Source organism: Gorilla gorilla, chromosome 16 (assembly GCF_029281585.2).
Source record: "Gorilla gorilla gorilla isolate KB3781 chromosome 16, NHGRI_mGorGor1-v2.1_pri, whole genome shotgun sequence".
Lineage (NCBI taxonomy): Eukaryota > Metazoa > Chordata > Mammalia > Primates > Hominidae > Gorilla > Gorilla gorilla.
This window is the reverse complement of record NC_073240.2, coordinates 26453735-26478300: the sequence shown is the minus strand read 5'-3', so window position 1 is coordinate 26478300 and position 24566 is coordinate 26453735. Positions and strand designations below refer to the sequence as shown.

Genomic DNA, 24566 nt, shown 5'->3' with positions numbered 1-24566 from the left:
GGGATCCCAGCCTCATCTTCCAAAATTCTCACCTAGCTTGGGCTTCAGCATAATACTATTGAGCATGATGTTTAAGTCATCACCTTTTTTCAGGACAATATAAGGTTCTCATCATCAGCCCAACCCAGGGTACACCCCTCCCTTTGCATGCAAACAGTGGAACCTGGATGTAACCCCAGCTCAGTGCAGGAGCTGAGGGTGCCAGGAAGGGCCTGAGCTTCAGCACACTTAGAGCTGGGAACCTGGCTGACTGACACTGGCCCAGGAACAGCAGGCCCAGCGCAAGTCTTCCTCCAGTCTCACCATCTAGGGGGACAAGAGGGGGATATGTGTCCAAAATGACCTCCATGTGGGGAAGGCAGTGGGGGGTGGGGGCTCACATTTGCTTGCCCTCCAAAGACAAATGTGATGTGATCCATGTGAATTACTGAGTCGTCACAGATGCGGGGCACCCTTGGCCCTCCCTGACACCAAACCCTGGAGGAACAGAGCAGGCAGGTGACTGGGCTCAGGCCAAATGCCCAGGCTGCACTGTACTGCAGGCCCCGACAGCACCTCCACTGCCCAAGATGGCTCCCCCACACGACCCCAGGGCCGCCCTGGCACCACTGGCCACAGGCCAAGGCCACCAGCCAGCTCACGGCCAACCAAGGTGGCTGGCCCAGATGCCACACGTGGCTCAGGCTGCAGACCTGGCTATCACGTAGTCTGCCCCTGGGCATGGTGGGCACAAATCAAGACACCCTCTCCAAGTGTGCATTGGAAATCACAGCCTGGGATGCAGGGCCACGTGCTTTCTCTGGTGGGTCACCGTCCATGCTCTGCACACCTCCCGCACACAGAGCTAGGCCATACTTGGCCAGTCCAGAATGACATGGTGCCCCCTGCTATGCTCAGGCCCAAGACCCTGCCACTGTGGATGTGACGCCATGGCTCAGAAGCAGCCTGAGCAACAAAATCCTGGGACAGATCCCTTGACAGTAGGCCTTCTCACCTCAGGGGGCCACCCTTCATGGCACTTGACCTTGGAGATAGGCTGACCCCAAGCAGGATGCGGGCTGTCCCTTGGCCCAAAGCCCAAAAGTCCCAGGGATGATCTGCAGCTCCACCTAGACCCAACCCCAGGGAAACAACACCACCCCCCGACCAGGCTCCAGGAGACCCACTGAGATGGCCCATTGGTCAAGAGGAAGAGTCACATTCAGGGCCATGGGTGGGGTGTGATCCTTGAATCTACACAACCCAATCCCATGGGTCCATTCAGGCACCACATTCCAAGGACCAAGAGCTCCCCTGTTACCCCTGTGGCACCCCGTAGCCCCTCTGGCCCCCCTCATATGGCCTGGGCAGTTCTGGAGGCCTTACCAGATCACCGCATCTTAGCTGGGTGTTGCCCTGCATTGAGCAGAAGGAACCCTTTCCTGCCTGGACCACCATCACCCTTGCAGGGCTTCAGGGAATGGGTCCTCCTTGGGTTAGGTTCCCAAAAATGCCACCCTCCAGGAGAACCCTTCCCTCCCAGGTGGAATTCAGGTCTGCTCCCTGAGAAAACCTTTGTGGCCCAAAGGCTGAACCTCAGGGACTCGACATGGTCTGGCTCATGACCAATGACCCCAGCAGGATCCACTCACCTATGCCAGTCAATGCCAGGGGGATGTCCTGGGTGGCAGAGCTCACTGAAATACACAAGGCAAGAACAGGAGCTCAGGAAGGAGCCACCAACGTTCCCCATGCCAGGGAACTGGAGCACCAACACCAATCCCACACAGGGAGCCTGGGCTGCATCACGAAGGAGCAGAGACAGGTTGGGCCACCTCCAGATGCTCTTAAGAGCCTCCAGGTCTCTAGCTCAAAATACAGTGGCCTTGTTGGGGACCTTGGGATCCCATAATCCTCTTCCAAAATTCTCCCCTAGGTTGGGCCTCAGCGTAATCCTATTGAGCATGATTTTTAAGTCATCACCTCTCTTCAGGACAATATAAGGTTCTCATCATTGACCCAACCCAGGGAAGCCCCTCCTCGCAAAAAAAACTTCCAGTGGAAGCCAGATGTGCTCAGCACAGCTCAGTGCAGGAGACTAGGGTGCCAGGATGGGCTGGATCTTCAATGCACTGGGGGCTGAGCACCTGGCTGATGGACACTGTCCCATGAAAAGTGGGCCCAATGGAAGTCTTCCTCCAGTCTCACCATCTAGGGACACAGGTGGAGTACATGTGACCACGCTCCATGGGGAGAATGGGGTGCGTGCCAGCTCACGCTTGCCCCCACCTCCATGGACACGTGATGAGATCCATGCGAAATATTGACTTGTCACCAATGTAGGGCACCCTTGGCCCTCCCTGCCACCGAACTCAGGAAGGACAAGGCAGGCAGGTCACTGGGCTCAGGCAAAATGCCCAGGCTGTGCCATACTGCAGGCCCCAAGAGCACTTCCACTGCCCAAAACAGCTCCCCCGCATGACCCCAGGGCAGCCCTGGGAACACTGGGCACAGGCACGGGCTACCAGCCAGGTCACGGCCAACCAAGGTGGCTGGCCCAGATGCCACGTGGCACTGCAGACCTGCAGTGGCAAAGCCTGCCCCTGGGCATGGTGGGAGCAGGTACAGGCACCCTCTCCAAGCCTGCACCAGAAATCACATCTTGGGGCTGCAGGGCCACTTGCTTTCTCTGGTGGGTCCCCATCCACACACCTCTCAGACACAGAGCCAGCCACACATAGCCATTGGCAGCCACATGGTGCCCTCTCCTTTGCTTGGTCCCAAGATCCCACCACCCTGGAGGTGACAACATGGATCCTAAGCAGCCTAAGCAACAAATTCTCAGTACAGGTCCTTCGACAGTGGGCTTTCCCACCTCAGGAGGCCACCCTTCACGACACTCGACCTCAGAGAAAGGGTGACCCCCAGAGGGATGTGGGCTGTCCATTGGCCCAAAGCCCACGAGTCCCAGGGCTGACCTACATTACCACCAGGTAGCGACCAGAGTTCCACCTTGACCGAACCCCAGGGAAAAAACGCCACCCCCCACCAGGCTCCAGGAGGAGGGTCGCATTCAGGGCCATGGGTGGTGCAGCATCCTTGAATCTCTGCAACCCAACCCCATGGGCCCATTCATGTACCACACTCTGGGGACCAAGAGCTCCCCTGTCACTCCTGTGGTGCCCCGTAGCCCCTCTGGGCCCCTTCATGTGGCAGGGAGTTCCTTGAGGCCTTACTGGAACACCGAGTCTCAGCTGGGTGAAGGAACCCTTTCCTGCCTGGACCACCATCATCCCAGTAGGGCTTCAGGGAAGGCGTCCTCCTTGGGTCCAATTCCCAAAAAAGCCACCCTCCTGGAGAAGCCATCTCTCCCAGCTGGAAAATCAGGTTGGCTGCCTGAGACAACTCTCGGGATCCAAAGGCTGAACCTTGGGGACCCCACATGGCCTGGCTCATGGCCCATAATCCCAGAAGGATCCAGTCACCTATGTCGGTCAATGCTAGGGAGCCCACCTGTTTGGAAGAGCTCACTGAAAGACACAAAGGAGAACGGGGGCTCAGGGAGTAGCCACCCACGTGTCCTGCCCCCAGGGAAGTGGAGCACCAATACCGATCCTGAATAGGGAGCATGGGCTGCCTCAGGGAGGAGTGCAGAGACAGGGTTGGGCCCCCTACAGATGCCCTTCAGGACCTCCAGGTCTCCAGCCCAAAATATGGTGGCCCTGTTGGGGACCTCAGGATCCCAGCGTCCTCTTCCAAAATTCTCACCTAGTCTGGGCCTCAGTGTAATCCTATTGAGCATGATTTTTAAGTCATCACCTCTCTTCAAGATAATACAAGGTTCTCATCATTGACCCAACCCAGGGCACCCTGCCTCCCCACGCATGCATCTAGCAGGACCTGGATATGGTCACCACAGCTCAGTGCAGGAGACCACGGAGTCAGGAAGGGTCAGAGCTTCAGCACACCGTGGGCTGAGCACCTGGCTGATGTACACTGGCCTGGGGCCTGTGGGCCCAACACGAGTCTTCCTCCAGGCTCACCATCTGGAGGGACAGGAGGACAAGTGTCCAACCAGGGCCTCACATATCAATGCTGGGAAGGAGCTAAGTGATACTCATGCAATGGGATCCATGCTGAACACTGATCCAACATGGACACAGGGCACCCTTGGCCCTCCCTGCCACCAAACCCTGGAGAGACAGGGCAAGCGGGTCACCTGGCTCAGGCAAGATGCCTGGGATGCACCCTACTGCATGTTGCAAGAGCACCTCCATGCCAGGGCCGGTTCCCCTGCACGACCCCATGGCCATACCAGGGACATGGGGCATGGGACAGGGCCACCAACTAGCTCCTGGCCAACCAAGGAGGGTGGCCCAGATGCCAAGAGCTGCTGCAACCTGGCAGTCCCAGAGTCTGTACCTGGGCATGGTGGGCGCCAGATCTGGTGCCCTCTCCAAGCCTGGGGACCTCCAGGGCCACGTGCTTTCACTGGTGGGTCCCAATCCATACCCTGCACAACTCCGACACACAGAGCCGGGCCACACTCAGCCAATCAGGGACCACATGGTGTCCTCTCCTTTCCTTGGGCTCAAGACCCCACCACCCTAGAGGTGACCCCATGGCTCAGAAGCAGCCTGGACAGCAAATTCCCAGGACAGGTCCCTCAACGGTAGGGCTTTCCACCTCAGGAAGCCCCCCTTCCTGCCACTAGACATCAAGGAAGGGTTGTTCCCAGCAGGATGGAAGCTTCCCCCTTGGCCCAAAGCCCACAAGTCCCAGGGCCAGCCTGCAGTACCACTGGGTGCCAGCCAGAGCTCAGCCTTGACCCAACCTCATTGAAAGAGTGCCGTCCCCCACCAGGTTCAAGGAGGTGCCACTAAGATGGCCCATTGCTCAATAGGGTTGGTCCCATTCAAGGCCATGGGTGTGGAGCATTCCTTGAATCTCCACAACCTGACCATGTGGGCCCAATCACTCACCCCTCTCCAGGGAGAGAGAACTCCAGTGTGACCTCCAGGGTGCGCCACATTCCCTGTGTCCCTCCTCCCCATATGCCCCGGGCAGTACTCCAGGCCTGATCTGTCCACCAAGTTTCAGCTGGGAGCTGCCCTACATTGGGGCTGAAGGAAACCCTTCCTGCCTGGACCACTGTCACCTCTGCAGGGCTTCAGGAAAGGCGTGCTCCATGGGTCAGATTCCGAAGGAAGTGGCCCTCCTGAGAAACCATCGCTCCCTGGTGCAGAGTAGGTTTGCAGCCTGAGAAAAGCCTAGTGGCCCGAAGGCTGAATGTCGGGGACCCCATGCTGCAACACTCATGGCCCATGATCAAAATAGGATGCACTCACCTATGCCGCTTAAGGCAGGGGGGACTGCTTGGGCCGAAGAGCTCACTGAAAGACACAGGAGAGAATGGGGGCTCAGGAAGGAGCCTCCAATGTTCCCCGTCCCCAGAGACCCGGAGCCCGGATACCAAGCCAGTACAGGGAGGCTGGGCTGCCTCATTGAGGAGGGCAGAGATAGAGTTGGGTCCACCAGATGCCCTTCAGGGCCTCAAGGTCTCCAGCCCAAAACACAGGGGCCCTGCAGGGGGCTTCGGGACCCAGTGTCCTCTTCCAAAATTATCACCTAGGCTGGGCCTCAGCGTAATCCTATTGAGCATGATTTTTAAGTCATCACCTCTCTTCAGAACATTATAAGGTTCTCATCATTGACCCAACCTAGGACAACCCCTCCCCACGCATGCATCCAGCAGGACCAGGATATGCTCACCACAGCTCAGTGCAGGAGACCAGGGTGCCAGGAAAGGCTTGAGCTTCAGTGCATCGGGGGCTGGGAACCTGGCTGACAGACACTGGTCCAGGGCCATTGGGCCCAATGCAAGTCTTCCTCCAGGCTCACCATCTGGGGGTACAGGAGGAGGACATGTGTCCAAATAGGGCCTCACATCTCCATGTGGAGAAGGCATAAGAGATACCCACATAATGGGTTCCATGTGGAACACTGACTCATCATGAATGCAGGGCACCCATGGCCCTCCCTGTCAGCATACCCTGAAAAAACAAGGCAGTCTGCCTGCCCTGTGACCACTGGGCATGGGCCACAGCAACCAACCCACTCCCAGCCAACCAAGGAGGGTAGACGGAAGCTACACACCATTGCAAACCTGGCAGTCACATAGCCTGCCTCTGGACATGGTGGGCACCCACCAAGATGCCCTCTCCAAGTGTGCACTGAAAATCGCAGCCTGGGGACCCGGGCCACATGCTTTCACTGGTGGGACCCTATCCACATCCCACACACCTCCCAAACACAGAGCTAGGCTACACTCGGCCAATCAAGGGCCACATGGTATCTTCTCTTTTCCTTGGTCCCAAGACCCCATGACCCTGGAGGTGACCCTATGGCTCAGAAGAAGCTGAGGTGGCAAATTCCCAGTACAGGACCTCAGACAGTGGGCCTTCCCACCTCTGAATGCCACTGTTACCATCACTCGAATTTAGAGAACAGGTTACCCCCAATAGGATGCAGGCTTCCCCCTCAGCCCAAAGCCCATGGATCCCAGGGCTGGACTGCAGCACCACCAGGCACCAGCCATATCTCAGCCTTGACCAAACCCCATTGAAACTGCACCACCCCCCACCAGGCTTAATATGTGCCACTGGGACGGCCAGTTGCTCAACAGGGTCGGCCCCATTCAGGGTTACAGGTGGGATGAGATCCTTGAACCTCTGCAACTCAACCCTGTCAAGTCACAGATTCCCAAGGAAGCTGATCTCCTGGAGAAACCATGCCTCCCTCATGGGAATTAGGGTCACCTCCCTGAGGAAACCTTCATGGCCCGAAGTCTGACCCTTGGCAACCCCAAGCAGCCTGGCTCACGGACCATGACAGCAGCAGGATCCACTCACCTATGTTGGTCAATGCCAGGAGGACCCCCTTGCCAGAAGAGCTCACTGAAAGACACAAGGGGAGAACCGGGGCTCAGGGAGGAGCCACCCACATGCCCTGCCCCCAAGGAACAGAAGCAACAACACCAAGCCCGCACAGGGAGCCTGGGCTGCTACACGGAGGAGCACAGAGAAAGAGTTGAGCCACCTCCAGATGCCCTTCAGGGCCTCCAGGCCTCCAACCCAAAATACAGTGGCCCTTCCAGAAATCTCAGGATCCCAACATCCCCTTCCAAATTTCTCACTTAGGGTGGGCCTCAGCGTAATCCTATTGAGCATGATTTTTAAGTCATCACCGCTCTTCAGGACAATATACGGTTCTCATCATTGACCCAACCCAGGGCACCCCCCTTCCCACATATGCATCCAGTGGAACCCGGATGTGCTCACCACAGCTCAGTCCAGGGCGCCAGGAAGGGCTGGAGCTTCAGTGCACTGAGGGCTGAGCACCTGGCTGATGGACACTGGCCCAGGAAAAGCGAGGCCGACAGAAGTCTCACCATCTGGAGGAACAGATGGAGAACGTGTGACCACCCTTCATGTGGAGAAGGGGGTGGCGGGTGCCAGCTCATGTTTGCTCCCCCTCCATGGACACATGTGATGATATCCATGTGAAATACTGACTCATCACCTATGCCGGGCAGCCCTGGTCCTCCCTACCACCGATCCCGGGAAGGGCAAGGCAGGCAGGTCACTGGGCTCAGGCAAAACGCCCAGGCTGTGCTGTACTGCAGGACCCAAGAGCACCTCCACTAGCCAAAACAGCTCCCCCGCAGCACCCTAGAACTACCCTGGGAACACTGGGCACAGGCCCAGGTCACCAGCCAGGTCATGGCCAACCAAGGAGGCTGGCCCAGATGCCACGCGCCACTGCAGACCTGATAGTGGCATAGCCTACCTCTGAGCCTGGTACTTGGGTGTAAAGGCACCCTCTCCAAGTGTGCACTGGAAATCATAGCCTCGGGCTGCAGGGCCACTTGCTTTCTCTATGAATGGTGGGTCCCCATTCATACTCCACATACCTCCCAGACACAGAGCCAGTCACATTTGGCCTATCTGCAGTGACATGGTGCCCTCTCCTTTGCTTGGTCCCAAGACCCTGCCACCCTGGAGGTGACACCATGGCTCCCAAGCAGCCTGAGCAACAAATTCACAGTACAAGTGCCTCAATAGTGGGCCTTCCCAACTCAGGAGGCCACCCTTCACGACAATCGACCATGGAGAAAGGGTGGCCCCCAGCGGGATGTGGGATGCCCCTTGGCCCAAAGCCCACAAGTCCCAGGGCTGACCTGCAGCACCACCAGGTACCAGCCAGAGCTCCGCCTTGACCCAACCCCAGGAAAACAACACTGCCTCCACCAGGCTCCAGGAGACCCATGGGATGGCCCATTGATCAACAGGGACGGTTGCATTCAGGGCCATGGTGTGGTGCAATCCTTAAATCTCTGAGATCCAACGGAATGGGCCCATTCATGCACCACACTCTGGGGACCAAGAGCTCCCCTGTTACCCCGTGGCACCTCGTAGCCCCTCTGGCCCCCCTCATGTGACCTGGGCAGTTCTGGAGGCCTTACTGGAGCACCGAGTCTCAGCTGGGTGCTGCCCTGCATTGAGCAGAAGGAACTTTCCTGCTTGGACCACCATCACCCCGGCAGGGCTTCAGGGAAGGCATCCTCCTTGGGTCCGATTCCCAAAAAGGTCGCCCTCCAGGAGAACCCTTCCCTCCCAGGTGGAAATTCAGGTCTGCTCCCTGAGAAAACTGCTGCCCAAAGACTGAATCTCTGGGACCCCCCATGGTCTGGCTCATGACCCATGACCCCAGCAGGATCCACTCACCTATGTCAGTCAATGCCAGGGGGACCTCCTAGGTGGAAAATCTGAAAGGCACAAGGTGAGAACAGGGGCTCAGGAGGGAGCCACCAATGTTCCCCGCCCCCAGGGAACCATAGCACCAACACCAACCCCACACAGGGAGCCTGGGCTGCCTCACAGAGGAGTGCAGAGACAGGTTGCGCCACCTCCAGATGCCCTTCAGAGCCTCCAGGTCTCCAGTTCAACATACAATGGCCCTGCAAGGGACCTTGGGATCCCAGCATCCGCTTCCAAAATTCTCACCTAGGCTAGGCCTCAGCGTAATCCTATTGAGCATGATTTTTAAGTCATCATGTCTCTTCAGGGCAATATCAGGTTCTCATCATTGACCCAACCTAGGGAACCCCCTCCCCACACAAACATCCAGTGCAACCCAGATGTGCTTACCACAGCTCAGTGCAGGAGACCAGGGTGCCAGGAAGGGTCAGAGTTTCAGCACACCAGAGGCTGAGCACCTGGCTGACAGACATTGGCCTGAGGCCTGTGGGCCCAACACAAGTCTTCCTCCAGGCTTACCATCTGGAGGGACAGGAGGAGGAAATGTGTCTAACCAGGGCCTCACACATCAATGTAGAGAAGGGGCTAAGGGATACTCATGTGATGGGATCCATGCTGAATACTGATCCCTCATGGACACTGGGCACCCTTGGCCCTCCCTGCCACCAAACCCTGGAAAGACAGGGCAAGCGTGTCACCTGGCTCGGGCAGGATGCCTGGGCAGCACCCTACTGCAGGCCCCAAGAGCACCTCCACTGCCCGGGCCTGCTCCCACACACAACCCCAGGGCCATGCCGGGGACACAGGGCACAAGACAGGGCCACCAACCAGCCCCTGGCCAACCAAGCATGCTGGCCCAGACACCAAGAGCCGCTGCAGACCTGGAAGTCCGAGAGATCGTACCTAGGCGTGGTGGGCGCTGGCCCTGGTGCCCTCTCCAAGCCTAGGGGCTTCCAGGATCACATGCTTTCTATGGTGGGTCTCAATCCATGTCCTGCCCAACTCTGACACACAGAGCCGGGTCACACTCAGCCAATCAGGAACCACACCGCGTCTTTTCCTTTCTTGGGCTCAAGACCCTGCCACCCTGAGGTGACCCCAAGGCTCAGAAGCAGCCTGGGCAGCAAATTCCTAGAACAGGTCCCTCGACAGCAGGCCTTGCCATCTCAGGAGGACACCCTTTTCACCACTGGACCTCAAGGAAGGCTTGTCCCCAGCAGGATCAGAGCTGCTCCCTTGGCCCAAAGTCCACAGGGCCTGCAGCACCACCAGGTGCCAGCCAGAGCTCACCCTTGACCCAACCTCATTGAAACAGTGCCGTCCCCCACCAGGCTCAAGGAGGTGCCACTAAGATGGCCTATTGCTCAACAGGGTTGGTCCCATTCAAGGCCATGGGTATGGAGCATGCCTTGAATCTCCACAGCCTGACCATGTGGACCCAGTCACTTATCCCTCTCCAGGGAGGCAGAACTCCAGTGTGACCTCCAGGGCGCACTGCACCCCCTGTACCTCACTCCCCCATGTGCCTTGGGCAATACTCGAGGCCTGACCTGCCCACTGAGTTTCAGCTGGGAGCTGCCCTACATTGGGCTGAAGGAACCCTTTCCTACCTGGACCACTGTCACCCCTGCAGGGCTTCAGGAAAGACTTGCTCCTTGGGTCAGATTCCCAAGGAAGCAGCCCTCCTGAGAAACCATTGCTCCCTGGTGGGGAGTAGGTTGGCAGCCTGAGAACACCCTGGTGGCCCAAAGGCAGAATGTCGGGGACCCCATGCTGCATCACTCATGGCCCATGACCAAAACAGGATGCACTCACCTATGCCGCTCAAGGCTGGGGGGGTCACTTGTGCAGAAGAGTTCACTGAATGACAGGGGAGAACAGGGGCTCAGGAAGGAGCCTCCAACATGCCCCCATCACCAGGGACCCAGAGCCCGGACACCAAGCCAGCACAGGGAGCCTGGGCTGCCTCACAGAGGAGGACAGAGACAGGGTTGGGCCCACCAGATGCCCTTCAGGGCCTCAAGGTCTCCAGCCCAAAATACAGCTGCTCTGTCAGGGACCTCAGAATTCCAGCATCCTCTTCCAAAATTATCACCTAGGCTGGGCCTCAGCGTAATCCTATTGAGCATGATTTTTAAGTCATCACCTCTCTTCAGGACAATATAAGGTTCTCATCACTGACCCAACACAGGGCACCCTCCCGTCCCCAGCTCATGCATCTAGCAGGACCCAGATGGACTCACCAGAGCTCAGTGCAGGAGCCGAGGGCACCAGGAAGGTCCTGAGCTTCAGCGCACTGGGGGCTGGGTGCCTAGCTGACTGACATTGGCCCAGGGATAGTGGGCCCAACACAAATTTTCCTCCGGGGTCACCATCTGGGGAGACAGGAGGAAGACGTGTGTCCAAACTGACCTCCATTTGGGGAAGGGGATCGGGGGTGCCAGCTCACCTTTGCTCGCCCTCCATGGACACATGTGATGAGTTCAATGTGAAATACTGACTTGTTAAGTACACACTACACTGTTGGCCCTCCCTTCCACTGAACCCAGAAAGGAAAGGGCAGGTGGGTCACTGGGCTTGAGCAAAACGCCCAGGCTGCATCGTATTGCAGGCCCCGAGAACACCTCCACTGTCCAAAACAGCTCCCCTGCATGACCCCAGTGCTGCACTGGGACTGTTGGGCACAGATCCGGGCCACCAGCCAGGTGGCAGCCAACCAAGGAGGCTAGCCCAGATGTCACACCCTGCTGCAGACCTGGTAGTTGCATAGTCTGTCACTGGGCATGAAGGGCACGTGTCCAGGCAACCTCTCCAAGTGTGCAACAGAAATCACAGCCTGGTGCTGCAGGGCCACGTGCTTCCTCTGGTGGGTCCCCATCCATACTCTGTAAACCTCCTACACACAGAGACAGCCACATGGCCAATCAGGAGACACTTAGTGCCCTCTGCTTTGCTTGGGCCCAAGACCCCGCCACCCTGATGTGACCCCAAAGCTCAGAAGAAACTTGAGCAACAAATTCCTGGGACACGTCCCTTGACAGCAGGCCTTCCCACATCAGGAGGCCACTCTTCCAGATACTTGACGTCGGAAAAAGGGTGACCCCCAGTGGGATGCGGGCTCTCCCTTGGCCCAATGCCCATGAGTCCCAAGGCTGACCTGCAGAAGCCACAAGGTGCTGGCCAGAGCTCTGCCTTGACCCAACCCCAGGGAAACAATGCCACCCCCTCCCCTCCACCAGGCTCCAGGAGACTCACTGGGATGGCCCATTGCTCAATAAGGACGGTCCTATTCAGGGCCACGGTGGTACGCGATCCTTTAATCTCCACAATCCAACCCAAGAGGCCCATTTGTGCATGACACACCGAATACTGAGAGCTCCTATGTGACCCCCATGGCACCCAGAGCTCCTCTGTCCCCCTCATGTGGCCTGGGAAATCCTCGAGGCCTGACCCGAGCATCAGCTCTCAGCTATGAGCTGCCCTGTGTGGGGTGGAAGGGACCCTTTCCTGCCTGGACCACCACCACACCCACAGGGCTTCAGGGAAGGTGTCCCCCTTGGATCCGATTCCCAAAATAGCCACCCTCCTGGAGAACCTATGCCTCCCCAGTGGTAATTCAGGTCGGTTCCCTGAGAAAACCCTCATGGCCAGAAGGGGGACCCCTGGTGACCCCACGTGGCCTGGCTCATGGCCCATGACCTGAGCAGGATCCACTCACCTATACCCGTCAATTCCAGGGGGCCCGCCTGGGCGGAAGAGCTCACTGAAAGACACAAAGGGAGAACGGGGACTCAGTAAAGAGCTACCAACATTCCCTGGCCTGGGGAACTGGAGCCCCAACACCAAGCCCACAAAAGGAGCCTGGGCTGCCTCAGGGAGGAGCACAGAGACAGGTTGGGCCACCTCCAGATGCCCTTCAGGGCTTCAAGGTCTCCAGCCCAAAATAGAGAGTCCCTGCAGGGGACTTCAGGATCCCAGTGTCCTCCTCCAAAATTCTCACCTAGACTGGGCCTCAGCGTAATCCTATTGAGCATGATTTTTAAGTCATCACCTCTCTTCAGAACAATATAAGGTTCTCATCATTGACCCAACCCAAGGCACCCACCTCCCTGCACATGCATCCAGCAGGACCAGGATATACTCACCACAGCTCAGTGCAGGAGACCAGGGTGCCAGGAAAGGCTTGAGCTTCAGCGCATCGGGGGTTGGGAACCTGGCTGACAGACACTGGTCCAGGGCCTTTGGGCCCAATGCAAGTCTTCCTCCAGGCTCACCATCTGGGGGTACAGGAGGAGGATATGTGTCCAAATAGGGCCTCACATCTCCATATGAGGAAGGGGTAAGAGATACCCATGTAATGGGTTCCATGTGGAACACCGACTCATCGTGGATGCTTGGCCCTCCCCGTCACCATACCCTGAAAAAACAGGGCCATCTGCCTGCCCTGTGACCACTAGGCATGGGCCACGGCCTCCAACCAGCTCCCGGCAAACCAAGGAGGGTAGCTTGGAAGCTACGCACTGTTGCAAACCTGGCAGTCACATAGCCTGCCCATGGATGTGGTAGGTACCCGCCAAGGCACCCTCTCCAAGTGTGCACTGAAAATCACAGCCTGGGGACCCAGGCCATGTGCTTTCATTGGTGGGACCCCATCCACATCCCACACACCTCCCAAACAGACCTGGGCCACACTTAGCCAATCAAGGGCCACATGGTATCTTCTCCTTTCCTTGGGCCCAAGACCCCACGACCCTGGAGGTGACCACATGTCTCAGAAGAACCCGGGGTGGCAAATTCCCAGTATAGGACCCTAGACAGTGGGCCTTCCCACCTCAGAATGCCACTGTTAACCGTTACTCAAACTCAGAGAATGGGTTACCCTCAATGGGATGTGGGCTACCCCCTTAGCCCAAAGCCTATGGGTCCCAGGGCTGGCCAGCAGCAGCACCAAGCACCAGATGGATCTCAGCCTTGACTCAACCCTATTGAAACTGCACCACACCCCACCAGGCTCAATACGTGCCATTGGGATGGCCTGTTGCTCAACAGGGTTGGCCCCATTCAGGGTCACAGGTGGGATGAGATCCTTGAACCTCCTCAACCCAACCCCGTCACCACCTGCATGAAACAAGTCTGGGGACTGAGAGCTCCTACGTAACACCTGTGGCACCCCAGAGCACTTCTGGCCCCCCTCAGGTGGCCTGGGCAGTCTTCAAGGCCTGACCCACATACCATATCTCAACCAGGTGATGTCCTGCATGGGGCTGAAGGAAACCTTTGCTATCTGGACCATCGTTACCCCTGCAGGGCTTCAGGGAAGACATCCTCCTTGGGTAAGATTCCCAAGGAAGCTGCCCTCCTGGAGAAACCATCCCTCCTGAAATCCCTGACCCATCATGGATGCAGGGCACCCTTGGCCCTCCCCGTCACCATACCCTGAAAAAACAGGGCAGTCTGCCTGCCCTGTGACTACTAGGCATGGGCCACGGCCTCCAACCAGCTCCCGGCCAACCACGGAGGGTAGCTCGGAAGCTATGCACTGTTGCAAACCTGGCAGTCACATGGTGGGAATTGAGGTCGGTTCCCTGAGGAAACCCTTGGGGCCTGAAGTCTGACCCTCGGCAAACCCATGCGGCCTGGCTCATGGCCCATGATGCCAGCAGGATCCACTCACCTATGTTGGTCAATGCCAGGGGAACCCCTTGGCAGAAGAGCTCACTGAAAGACACAAGGGGAGAACCAGGACTCAGGGAGCAGCCCCCAACGTGCCCCATCACTGGAGAAGAGGAGCGCAAACACCAAGCCCACAAAGGGATCCTGGGCTGCCTCACAGAGGAGCGCAAAGAAAGCATTGGGCCACCTCCAGACGCCCTTCAGGGCCTCCAGGTCTCCAACCCAAAATACAAGTGGCCCTGCCGGAAATCTTGGGATCCCGGCATCCTCTGACAAAATTCTCCCCTAGGCTGGGCCTCAGCGTAATCCTATTGAGCATGATTTTTAAGTCATCATCTCTCTTCAGGACGATATAAGGTTCTCATCATTGACCCAACCCAGAGAACCCCCCTCCCCGCACAAACATCCAGTGAAACCCGGATGTGCTCACCACAGCTCAGTGCAGGAGACCAGGGCGCCAGGAAGGGCTGGAGCTTCAGTGCACCAGGGACTGAGCACCTGGGTGATGGACACTGGCTCAGGAAAAGCAGGCCCAATGGAAGTCTTCCTCAAGTCTCACCATCTGGGGGCACAGGTGGAGGACATGTGACCACCCTCCAAGCAGAGAAGGGGGTGTTGGGTGCCAGCTCATGCTTGCTTTCCCTCCATGGACACATGATGAGATCCACGCAAAATACTGACTCATCACTGACGCAGGACACCCTTGGCCCTCCCTGCCACCGAACCCAGGAAGGACAAGGCAGGCAGGTCACTGGTCTCAGGTAAAACGCCCAGGCTGTGCCATACTTCAGGCCTGGAGAGCACCTCCACTGCCCAAAACAGCTGCCCCATATGATGCCAGGGCTGCCCTGGGACCACTGGGCACAGGCTCAGGCCACCAGCCAGGTCATGGACAACCAAGGAGGCTAATAAATGCCAGGGTGCTCACCTGGGCAGAAAAGCTCACTGAAAGACACAAAGGGAGAACGGGGGCTCAGGAAAGAGCCACCAACTTGTTCCATCCCTGGGGTACCCGAGCACCAACACCAAGGCCAGACAGGGAGCCTGGGGACCCTCATGCAGGAGCACAGAGACAGGGTTGGGCCCCCTCCAGATGCCCTTTCAGGGCCTCCAGGTCTCCAGCCCAAAATACAGTGGCTCTGCCAGGGATCATAGGATCCCAACGTCCTCTTCCAACATTCTCACCTAGGCTCGGCCTAAGTGTAATCCTATTGAGCATGGTTTTTAAGTCATCACCTCTCTTCAGAAGAATACAAGGTTCTCATCACCAACCCAACCCAGGGCACCCCCCTCCCCATGCATGCATCCAGCAGCACCCGGTTGTGCTCACCAGAGCTCAGTGCAAGAGACCAGGGAACCAGGAAGGGCTTGAGCTTCAGTGCACTGGGAGCTGAGCACCTGGATGATGGACACTGGCCCGGGGCCTTCAGGCCCAACTCAAGTATTTCTTCAGGGTCACCATCTGTAGGGACAGGAGGAGGACATGTGTCCAACCAGGGCCTCATGTATCAATGTAGGGAAGGTGGGTAGGGGATACCCTTGTAATGGGATCCTTACAGAACACTGACCCAACATGGACTCAGAGCACCCTTGGCCTTCCCTGCCACCAAACCCTGGAAAGACAGGGAAAGTGGGTTACTGGGCTGGGGCAAGAGGCCTGGGCTGTGCCCTACTGCGGGCCCCAAGAGCACCTCCACTGCCTGGGCCAGATCCCCCGAACAACCCCTGGGTCGCACCGGCACCATGGGGCACGGGCCAAGGCAGCCAACCTGCTCAAGGTTGGTTGAGCCAAGGAGGGTGGTCCTGATGCCAGGAGCCACTCCAGACCTGGCAGTCAAAGACCTTGCCCCTGGGCATGGTAGGGCCACCCTGGTGGCCACTCCAAGCACACACCAGAAATCAAAGCCTGGGGGCCTCCAGGGCCACATTCTTTCTCTAATGAGTCCGCATCCATGCCCTGCACACCTCCCACACACAGAGCCAGGCCACACTCAGCCAATCGGAAACCACATGGTGTCCTCTCCTTTCCTTGGGCTGAAGACCCTGCCATCCTGGAGGTGACCCCATGGCTCAGAAGCAGCCTAGGTGGCAAATTCCCAGGACAGGTCCCTTGACAGCAGGTCTGCCCACCTCAGGAGGCCACCCTTCCCACCACTGGACCTCAAGGAAGGGATTACCCCAGTGGGATGGGAGTTGCCCCCTTGGCCTAAAGCCCATGAGCCCCAGGGCCGGCCTGCAGCACCACCAGGCACCAGCCAGCGCTCAGCCTTGACCCAACTGCATTGAAACAGTGCCGAAAATGGCCCATTGCTCAACAGGGTTGGTCCCATTCAGGGCCATGGGTGGGTAGCATTTCTTGAATCTCTGCAGCCTGACCGCATGGGCCCTATCACCCACCCCTCTTGGGGGAAGAACTCCAGCATGACTCCCAGGGCACCCCAAAGCCCCTGTGGCCCCTTTCATGTGGCCTGGGCAGTCCTCAAGCCTGACCTGCCCACCTAGATTCAGCTGGGAACTGCCCTACGTTAGGTTGAAGGAACCCTTTCCTGCCTGGACCACCATCTCCCTGCCAAGCTTCAGGAAATGCGTGCTCCTAGGGTCAGATTCCCAAGGAAGTGACCCTCCTGGAGGAACTATCTCTCCCGGTGAGTAATCGGTTGGCTCCCTGAGAAAAGCCTAGTGGCCTGAAGGCTGACTCTCAACAACCCCATGCTGCCTCACTCATGGCCCATGACCCCAACAGGATGCACTGACCTATGCCGCTCAAAGCCAGGGACCCCACCTGGGCAGAAGAGCTCACTGAAGGACACAGGGAAGAAGGAGCACTCAGGAAGGGGCACCAAATTGCCCTGTCCCTGGAGAAGCGGAGCACAGACACCAAGCCCGCAAGGGGAGCCTGGGCTGCCTCACAAAGGAGCTCAGAGACAGGGTTGGGCTCCCCCGAGATGCCCTTCAAGTTCTCAAGTTCTCCAGTGGAAAATAAGTGTGGCCTTGCTGGAGATCTTGGGATCCCTGCATCATCTTCCCTAATTCTTACCTATCCTGGGCTTCAGTGTAATCCTATTGAGCATGATTTTTAAGTCATCACCTCTTTTCAGGACAATATAAGGTTCTCATCATCAGCCCAACCCAGGGCGCACCCCTGCCCCACACATGCATCCAGTAGGACCCAGATGTGCTCACCCTGGCTCAGTGCAGGAGCCGAGCATGCCAGGAAAGGCCCAAGCTTCAGCGCACTTAGAGCTGGGCACCTGGCTGACTGACACTGGCCCAAGAACAGAGGGCCCAGGGCAAGTCTTCTTCGGTCTCACCATTTGGGGGACAGCAGGATGATATGTGTCCAAACTGACCTCCATGTGGGGAAGGCAGTAGTAGGTGGGGGCTCACATTTGCTTGCCCTCCACGGACACATGTTATGAGATCCATGTGAAGTACTAACTCGTCACCAATGTGGGGCACCCTTGGCCCCCCCGCCACCAAACCCTGGAGGAACAGGGCAGGTAGGTCACTGGGCTCAGGCAAAATGCATGGGTTGCACCATACTGCAGGCCCTGAGTCTACCTCCACTGCCACAGATGGCTCCTCACACGACCCCAGGGCCCCCTGACACCAGTGGGCACGGGTCAGGGCCATGAGCCAGCTCATGGCCAACAAAGGTGGCTGGCCCAGATGCCACACACCACTGCAGACCTGGCTATCGCATAGTCTGCCCCTGGGCGTGTTGGGCACACACATCAAGATGCTGTCTCCAAGTGTGCACGGAAATCACAACCTAGAGCTACAGGGCCATGTGCTTTCTCTGGTGGGTCACCATCCATGTTCTGCACACCTCACACACACAGAGCTGGGCCACACTTCCCCAATCCGGAGCAACATGGTGCCCTCCCCTTTGCTTGTTCCCAAGACCTCATCACCCTAGAGGTGACACCATGGCTCAGAAGAAGCCTGAGCAATAAAATCCTAGGACAGGTCCCTCGACAGCGAGCCTTCCCACTTCAGGAGGCCACCCTTCACGACACTTGACCTCAGAGATAGGATGACCCCCAGCGGGATACAGGCTGCCCCTCGGTCAAAAGCCCAAGAGTCCCAGGGCTGACCTGCAGCACCACCAGGTGCCGGCCAGAGCTCTACCTTAACCCAGTCACAGGGAAACAACTCCGCCCCCCACCAGGCTCCAGGAGACCCACTGAGATGGCCCATTGCTAAACAGGGACAGTTGCATTCAGGGCCATAGGTGGGGCACTATCCTTGAATCTCCACAACCCAACACCATGGGTCCATTCACGCACCACACTCTGGGGACCAAGAGGTCACCATTAACCCCGTGGTGCCCCGTAGCCCCTCTGGCCCCCCTCATGTAGCCTGGGCAGTCCTCAAGGCCTTACTGCAGCACCGAGTCTCAACTAGGCACTGTCCTATGTTAGGCAGAAGGAACCCTTTCCTGCCTGGACTACCATCACCCCTTCAGGGCTTCAGAGAAGGTGTCCTCCTTGGGTCCAATTCCAAAAAGCCTGCCTTCCAGGAGAACCTTTCCATCTCAGGTGGAAATTCAGGTCAGCTCCCTGAGAAAACCCTTGTGGCCCAAAGGCTGATCCTTGGGGACCCCACATGGTCTGGCTCATGATCCATAACACCAGCAGGATCCACTCACCTATGCCAGTCAATGCCAAGGGGCCCTCTTAGGTGAAAGAGCTCACTGAAAGACAAAGGCGAGAACAGGGACTCAGGAAGGAGCCACCAACATTCCCTGTCCCCAGGGAACTGGAGCACCGACACCAAGCCCACATAGGGAACCTAGAGTGCAGAGACAGGTTGGGCCACCTCCAGATGCCCTTCAGAGCCACCAGGCCTCAGGTCCAAAATACAGTGGCCCTGTTGGGGACCTTGGGATCGCAGCATCCTTTTCCAAAATTCTCCCCTAGGCTGGGCCTCAGCGTAATCCTATTGAGCATGATTTTTAAGTCATCACCTCTCTTCAGGACAATATAAGGTTCTCATCACTGACCCAACTCAGGGCACCCCCCTTCCCACACATGCATCCAGTGGAATCCGGCTGTGCTCACCACAGCTCAGTGCAGGAGATCAGGGCACCAGGAAGGGCTGGAGCTTCAGCGCAGCGATGGCTGAGCACCTGGCTGATGGACACTGGCCCAGGAAAAGCAAGCCCAACAGAAGTCTCACCATCTAGGGGAACAGGTGGAGAACATGTGACCACCCTCCATGTGGAGAAGGGGGTGTTGGGTGCCAGCTCACGCTTGGTCCCCTCCATGGACACATGTGATGAGATCCATGAGAAATACTGACTCATCACCTATGCTAGTGTCTCTCCCTGCCACCGAACCCGGGAAGGACAAGGCAGGTAGGTCACTGGGCTCAGGCAAAACGCCCAGGGTATGCGGGACTGCAGGACCCAAGAGCACCTCCACTGGCCAAAACTGCTCCTCCCCATGACCCTAGGGCTGCCCTGGGACCACTGGGCACAGGTCTGGGCCACCAGCCAGGTCACAGCCCACCAAGGAGGCTGGCCCAGATGCCACATGCTACTGCAGACCTGACAGTGGCACAGCCTGCCCCTGGGCATAATGGGCATGCGTACAGGCACCCTCTCCATGCAGGCACCAGAAAAGACAGCATGGGGCCTCAGGGTCACTTGTTTTCTCTGGTGGGTCCCCATCCATACTCCACATACCTCCAAGACACATAGCCAGTCACACATAGCCAATCCGGAGTCTCATGCTGCCCTCTCCTTTGCTTGGTCCCAAGACCCCGCCACCCTGGAGGTGACACCATGGCTCCCAGGCAGCCTGAGCAACAAATTCCCAGTACAGATGCCTCAATAGCGGGCCTTCCCAACTCAGGAGGCCACCCTTCACAACACTTGGGTGACCCCCAGCGGGATGCGGGCTGTCCTTGGCCCAAAGCCCATGAATCCCAGGGCTGACCTGCAACACCACCAGGTGCCAGCCAGAGTCAACCTTGACCCAATCCCAGGGAAACAACTCCGCCCCCCAACCAGGCCCCAGGAGACCCACTGGGATGGCCCATTGCTCAACAGCGATGGTCACATTCAGGGCCATGGGTAGAGCAGGATCCTTGAATCTCTGCTACCCAACCCCATGGGCCCATTCACACACCACACTCCAGGGACCAAGAGCTCCCTTGTTACCCCATGGCACTCTGTAGCCCCTCTGGCCCCCCTCATGTGGCCCTGTTCTCATCACTGACCCAACCCAGGGAACCCCCTCCCTGCACAAACATCCAGTGGAACCCGGATGTGCTCACCACAGCACAGTGCAGGAGAGCAGGGTGCCAGGATGGGTCAGAGTTTCAGCCCACTGGGAGCTGAGCACCTGGCTGAGAGACACCGGCCCTCGGCCTGCGGGTCCCACACATCTTCCTCCAGGCTCACCATCTAGAGGGACAGAAGGAGGACATGTGTCCAACCAGGGCCTCACATATCAATGCAGGGAAGGGGCTAAGGGATACCCATGTGATGGGATCCATGCTGAACACTGACCCAACACAGATGTGGGGCATCCTTGGCCCTCTCTGCCACCAAACCCTGGAAAGACAGGGAAAGGAAAAGACAGTGCTGGCTTGGGCAAGATGCCTAGGCTGTACCCTACTGCAGGCCCCAAGAGCACCTCCACTGCTCAGGCCAGCTCCCACACATGACCCCAGGGCCATACCAGGGACACAGGGCACAGGACAGGGCCATCAACCAGCTCCTGGCCAACCAAGGTGGTTGGCCAGATGCCAAAAGCCGCTGCAGACCTGGCCCTCCCAGAGCCAGCACCTGAGCTTTGTGGGCACCGGCCCTGGTGCCCTCTCCAACCCTGGGGGCCCCCTGGGCCACACTTTCTCTGGTGGGTCCCCATCCATGCCCTGCCCAACTCTGACACACAGAGCCCGGCTACACTCAGCCAATCAGGAACCAGATGGTGTCTTCTCCTTTCCTTGGGCACAAGACCCTGCCACCCCGAGGTGACCCCAAGGCTCAGAAGCAGCCTGGGTGGTAAATTCCCTTGACAGCAGGCCTTCCCACCTCAGGAGGACACTCTTCACCACTGGACCTCAAGGGAGGGTTGTCCCCAGCAGGATCGGAGCTGCCCCCTTGGCTGAAGACCCCCAAGTCCTAGGGCCTGCAGCACCACCAGGTGCCAGCCAGAGCTCAGTCTTGACCCAACCTCACTGAAACAGTGCCATCCCTCACCAGACTCAAGGAGGTACCACTAAGATGGCCCACTGCTCAACAGGGTTGGTCCCATTCAAGGCCATGGGTGTGGAGCATTCCTTGAATCTTCACAGCCTGACTGTGTGGGCCCAATCACTCACCCCTCTCCAGGGAGAGAGAACTCCAGTGTAACCTCTAGGGTGCGCCACATTCCCTGTGCCCCTCTTCCCCATGTGCCCTGGACAGTACTCCAGGCCTGAGCTGTCCACCGAGTTTCAGCTGGGAGCTGCCCTACATTGGGCTGAAGGAACCCTTTGCTGCCTGGACCACTGTCACCCCTGCAGGGCTTCAGGAAAGATGTGCTCCTTGGGTCAGATTCCCAAGGAAGTGGCCCTCCTGGAGAAACCATTGCTCCCTGGTGGGGAGTAGGTTGGCAGCCTGAGAAAACCCTAGTGGCCCGAAGGCTGAATGTCGGGGACCCCATGCTGCATCACTCATGGCCCATGACCGAAACAGGATGCACTCACCTATGCCGCTCAAGGCCGCGGGGACCACTTGGGCAGAAGAGCTCACTGAAAGACACAGGGGAGAACGGGGACTCAGGAAGGAGACTCCAACGTGCCCCATAACCAGGGATCCGGAGCCCAGATACCAAGCCAGCACAGGGAGCCTGGGCTGCCTCACGGAGGAGAGCAGAGATAGGGGTGGGCCCACCAGATGCCCTTCAGGGCCTCAAGGTCTCCAGCCCAAAATACATTTACTCTGTCAGGGACCTCAGAATCCCAGCATCCTCTTCCAAAACTCTCACCTAGGCTGGGCCTCAGCATAATCCTATTGAGCATGATTTTTAAGTCATCACCTCTCTTCAGGACAATATAAGGTTCTCATAATCGACCTAACCCAGGGTACCCCCCTCCCTGCACATGCATCCAGCAGGACCCAGATGGGCTCACCACAGCTCAGTGCAGGAGCCAAGGGTGCCAGAAGGGCCCAAGCTTCAGTGCACCAGGGGCTGGGCACCTGGCTGACTGACATTGGCCCAGTGACAGTGGGCCCAACACAAGTTTTCCTCCAGGGTCACCATCTGGGGAGATAGGAGGAAGACGTGTCCAAATTGACCTCTGTGGGGAAGGGGGTCGGCGGTGCCAGCTCACCCTTGCTCGCCCTCCATGGACACATGTGATGAGTTCAATGTGAAATACTGACTCATCAAGTACACGGAGCACCTTTGGCCCTCCCTTCCACCAAACCTGGAGAGGACAGGGCAGGTGGGCCACTGGGCTTGAGCAAAACACCTAGGCTGTGCCATACTACAGGCCCCAAGAGCACCTCCACTGTTCAAAATGGCTCCCCTGCATGACCCCAGGGCTGCCCTGGGGCCAGTAGGCACAGAGCCGGGACACCAACCAGGTCACGGCCAACCAAGGAGGCTGGCCCAGATGTCACACTCCGCTGAAGACCTGGTAGTTGCCTAGCCTGCCCCTGGGCATGGCACGCTTGTCCAGGCACCCTCTCCAAGCATGCAACAGAAATCATAGCCTGGAGCTGCAGTGCTACGTGCTTTCTCTCGTGGGTCCCCATCCATACTCTGCACACCTCCCACACAGAGCCAGCAACACTTGGCCAATCAGGAGACACATGGTGCCCTCTGCTTTGCTTGGACCCAAGACCCTGCCACCCTGGATGTGACCCCAAAGCTCAGAAGAAGCTTGAGTGACAAATTCCCGGGACATGTCTCTCAACAGCAGGCCTTCCCACCTCAGGAGGCCACCCTTCCAGACATTTGATGTTGGAAAAAGGGTGACCCCCAGTGGGATTTGGGCTCTCCTTTGGCCCAACGCCCACGAGTCCCCGTGCTGACCTGCAGCACCACCAGGTGCCGGCCAGAACTCTGCCTTCACCCAACCCCAGGGAAACAATGCCGCCCCCCAACCAGGCTCCAGGAGACCCACTGGGATGGCCCATTTCTCAAGAGGGACCGTCCCATTCAGGGGCATGGTGGGGCGTGATCCTTGAATCTCCGTGAACAAACCCAAGAGGTCCATTTGTGCATCACACGCCAGGCACCGAGAGCTCCCATGTGACCCCTGTGGCGCCCCGGAGGCTCTCAGTCGCCCTCATGTGGCCTGGGCAATCCTTGAGGTCTGACCCAAGCACCGATTCTCAGCTAGGAGCTGCCTTGTGTGGGGCTGAAAAAAACCCTTTCCTTCCTGGACCACCATCACCCTTGCAGGGCTTCAGGGAAGGTGTCCCCCTTGGGTCTGATTCCCCAAAACGCCGCCCTCCTGGAGAACCTATGCCTCCCCGGTGGGAATTCAGGTGGGCTCCCTGAGAAAACCCTTATGGCTGTAAGGCTGACCCTCGGCGACCCATGTGGCCTTGCTCATGACCCATGACCCCAGCAGGATCCACTCACCTATGCCGGTCAATGCCAAGTGGCCTGCCTGGGCAGAAGCACTCACTGAAAGACACACGGGGAGAATAGGGGCTCAGGGAGGAGCCACCAACGTTCCCTGGCCCAGGGAACCAGAGTGCCAACAGAAAGCCCACAGAGGGAGCCTGGACTGCCTCATGGAGGAGCACAGAGAAAGGTTGAGCCACCTCCAGGTGCCCTTCAGAGCCTTGAAGTCTCCAGCCTAAAATACAAGGGCCCTTCCAGGGACTTTGGGATCCTACTGTCCTCTTCCAAAATTCTCAACTAGGCTGGGCCTCAGCGTAATCCTATTGAGCATGATTTTTAAGTCACCACCTCTCTTCAGAACAATATAAGGTTCTCGACATTGACTGAACCCAAGGCACCCCCCTCCCTGCACATGCATCCAGCAGGACCATGATATACTCACCACAGCTCAGTGCAGGAGACCAGGATGCCAGGAAAGGCCTGAGCTTCAGTGCACCAGGGGCTGGGAAACTGGCTGACA

The 24566-nt window shown here is 58.0% G+C and overlaps 1 long non-coding RNA gene and 14 other non-coding genes across 16 annotated transcripts; all 15 read right to left on the bottom strand.

Moving 5' to 3' along the window:
- Positions 1-39: 39 nt before the first annotated feature.
- Positions 40-121, bottom strand: LOC115930903 (small nucleolar RNA SNORD115). The gene has a single exon (XR_004067495.1). It is a non-coding gene; the product is annotated as a small nucleolar RNA SNORD115 (small nucleolar RNA).
- A 1797-nt stretch (positions 122-1918) lies between these two features.
- On the bottom strand, positions 1919-2000 carry LOC115930878 (small nucleolar RNA SNORD115). The gene has a single exon (XR_004067470.1). It is a non-coding gene; the product is annotated as a small nucleolar RNA SNORD115 (small nucleolar RNA).
- A 1754-nt stretch (positions 2001-3754) lies between these two features.
- Positions 3755-3836, bottom strand: LOC129527311 (small nucleolar RNA SNORD115). Its single transcript, XR_008672284.1, has one exon. It is a non-coding gene; the product is annotated as a small nucleolar RNA SNORD115 (small nucleolar RNA).
- Positions 3837-5614: 1778 nt separating this feature from the next.
- LOC129527307 (small nucleolar RNA SNORD115) lies at positions 5615-5696 on the bottom strand. Its single transcript, XR_008672280.1, has one exon. It is a non-coding gene; the product is annotated as a small nucleolar RNA SNORD115 (small nucleolar RNA).
- Positions 5697-7181: 1485 nt separating this feature from the next.
- On the bottom strand, positions 7182-7263 carry LOC115930892 (small nucleolar RNA SNORD115). Its single transcript, XR_004067484.1, has one exon. It is a non-coding gene; the product is annotated as a small nucleolar RNA SNORD115 (small nucleolar RNA).
- Positions 7264-9051: 1788 nt separating this feature from the next.
- LOC115930899 (small nucleolar RNA SNORD115) lies at positions 9052-9133 on the bottom strand. The gene has a single exon (XR_004067491.1). It is a non-coding gene; the product is annotated as a small nucleolar RNA SNORD115 (small nucleolar RNA).
- A 1767-nt stretch (positions 9134-10900) lies between these two features.
- On the bottom strand, positions 10901-10982 carry LOC115930893 (small nucleolar RNA SNORD115). Its single transcript, XR_004067485.2, has one exon. It is a non-coding gene; the product is annotated as a small nucleolar RNA SNORD115 (small nucleolar RNA).
- A 1823-nt stretch (positions 10983-12805) lies between these two features.
- LOC115930887 (small nucleolar RNA SNORD115) lies at positions 12806-12887 on the bottom strand. Its single transcript, XR_004067479.2, has one exon. It is a non-coding gene; the product is annotated as a small nucleolar RNA SNORD115 (small nucleolar RNA).
- A 1876-nt stretch (positions 12888-14763) lies between these two features.
- Positions 14764-14845, bottom strand: LOC129527305 (small nucleolar RNA SNORD115). The gene has a single exon (XR_008672278.2). It is a non-coding gene; the product is annotated as a small nucleolar RNA SNORD115 (small nucleolar RNA).
- An 818-nt stretch (positions 14846-15663) lies between these two features.
- LOC129527327 (small nucleolar RNA SNORD115) lies at positions 15664-15745 on the bottom strand. The gene has a single exon (XR_008672300.1). It is a non-coding gene; the product is annotated as a small nucleolar RNA SNORD115 (small nucleolar RNA).
- A 1770-nt stretch (positions 15746-17515) lies between these two features.
- LOC129527321 (small nucleolar RNA SNORD115) lies at positions 17516-17597 on the bottom strand. Its single transcript, XR_008672294.1, has one exon. It is a non-coding gene; the product is annotated as a small nucleolar RNA SNORD115 (small nucleolar RNA).
- A 1799-nt stretch (positions 17598-19396) lies between these two features.
- Positions 19397-19478, bottom strand: LOC129527308 (small nucleolar RNA SNORD115). The gene has a single exon (XR_008672281.1). It is a non-coding gene; the product is annotated as a small nucleolar RNA SNORD115 (small nucleolar RNA).
- A 1317-nt stretch (positions 19479-20795) lies between these two features.
- On the bottom strand, positions 20796-24534 carry LOC129527080 (uncharacterized). 2 transcript variants are annotated; one of them, XR_008671979.1, is made up of 5 exons: positions 24489-24534; positions 24062-24106; positions 22599-22729; positions 22173-22217; positions 20796-20883 (listed from the first exon to the last, which is right to left on the bottom strand). It is a non-coding gene; the product is annotated as an uncharacterized lncRNA (long non-coding RNA). The 2 variants fall into 2 exon arrangements; XR_008671978.1 differs by lacking the exons at positions 22599-22729; positions 24489-24534 and having other exon boundaries at positions 24062-24105.
- On the bottom strand, positions 22461-22542 carry LOC129527323 (small nucleolar RNA SNORD115). The gene has a single exon (XR_008672296.1). It is a non-coding gene; the product is annotated as a small nucleolar RNA SNORD115 (small nucleolar RNA).
- Positions 24351-24432, bottom strand: LOC129527325 (small nucleolar RNA SNORD115). The gene has a single exon (XR_008672298.1). It is a non-coding gene; the product is annotated as a small nucleolar RNA SNORD115 (small nucleolar RNA).
- Positions 24535-24566: the final 32 nt, after the last annotated feature.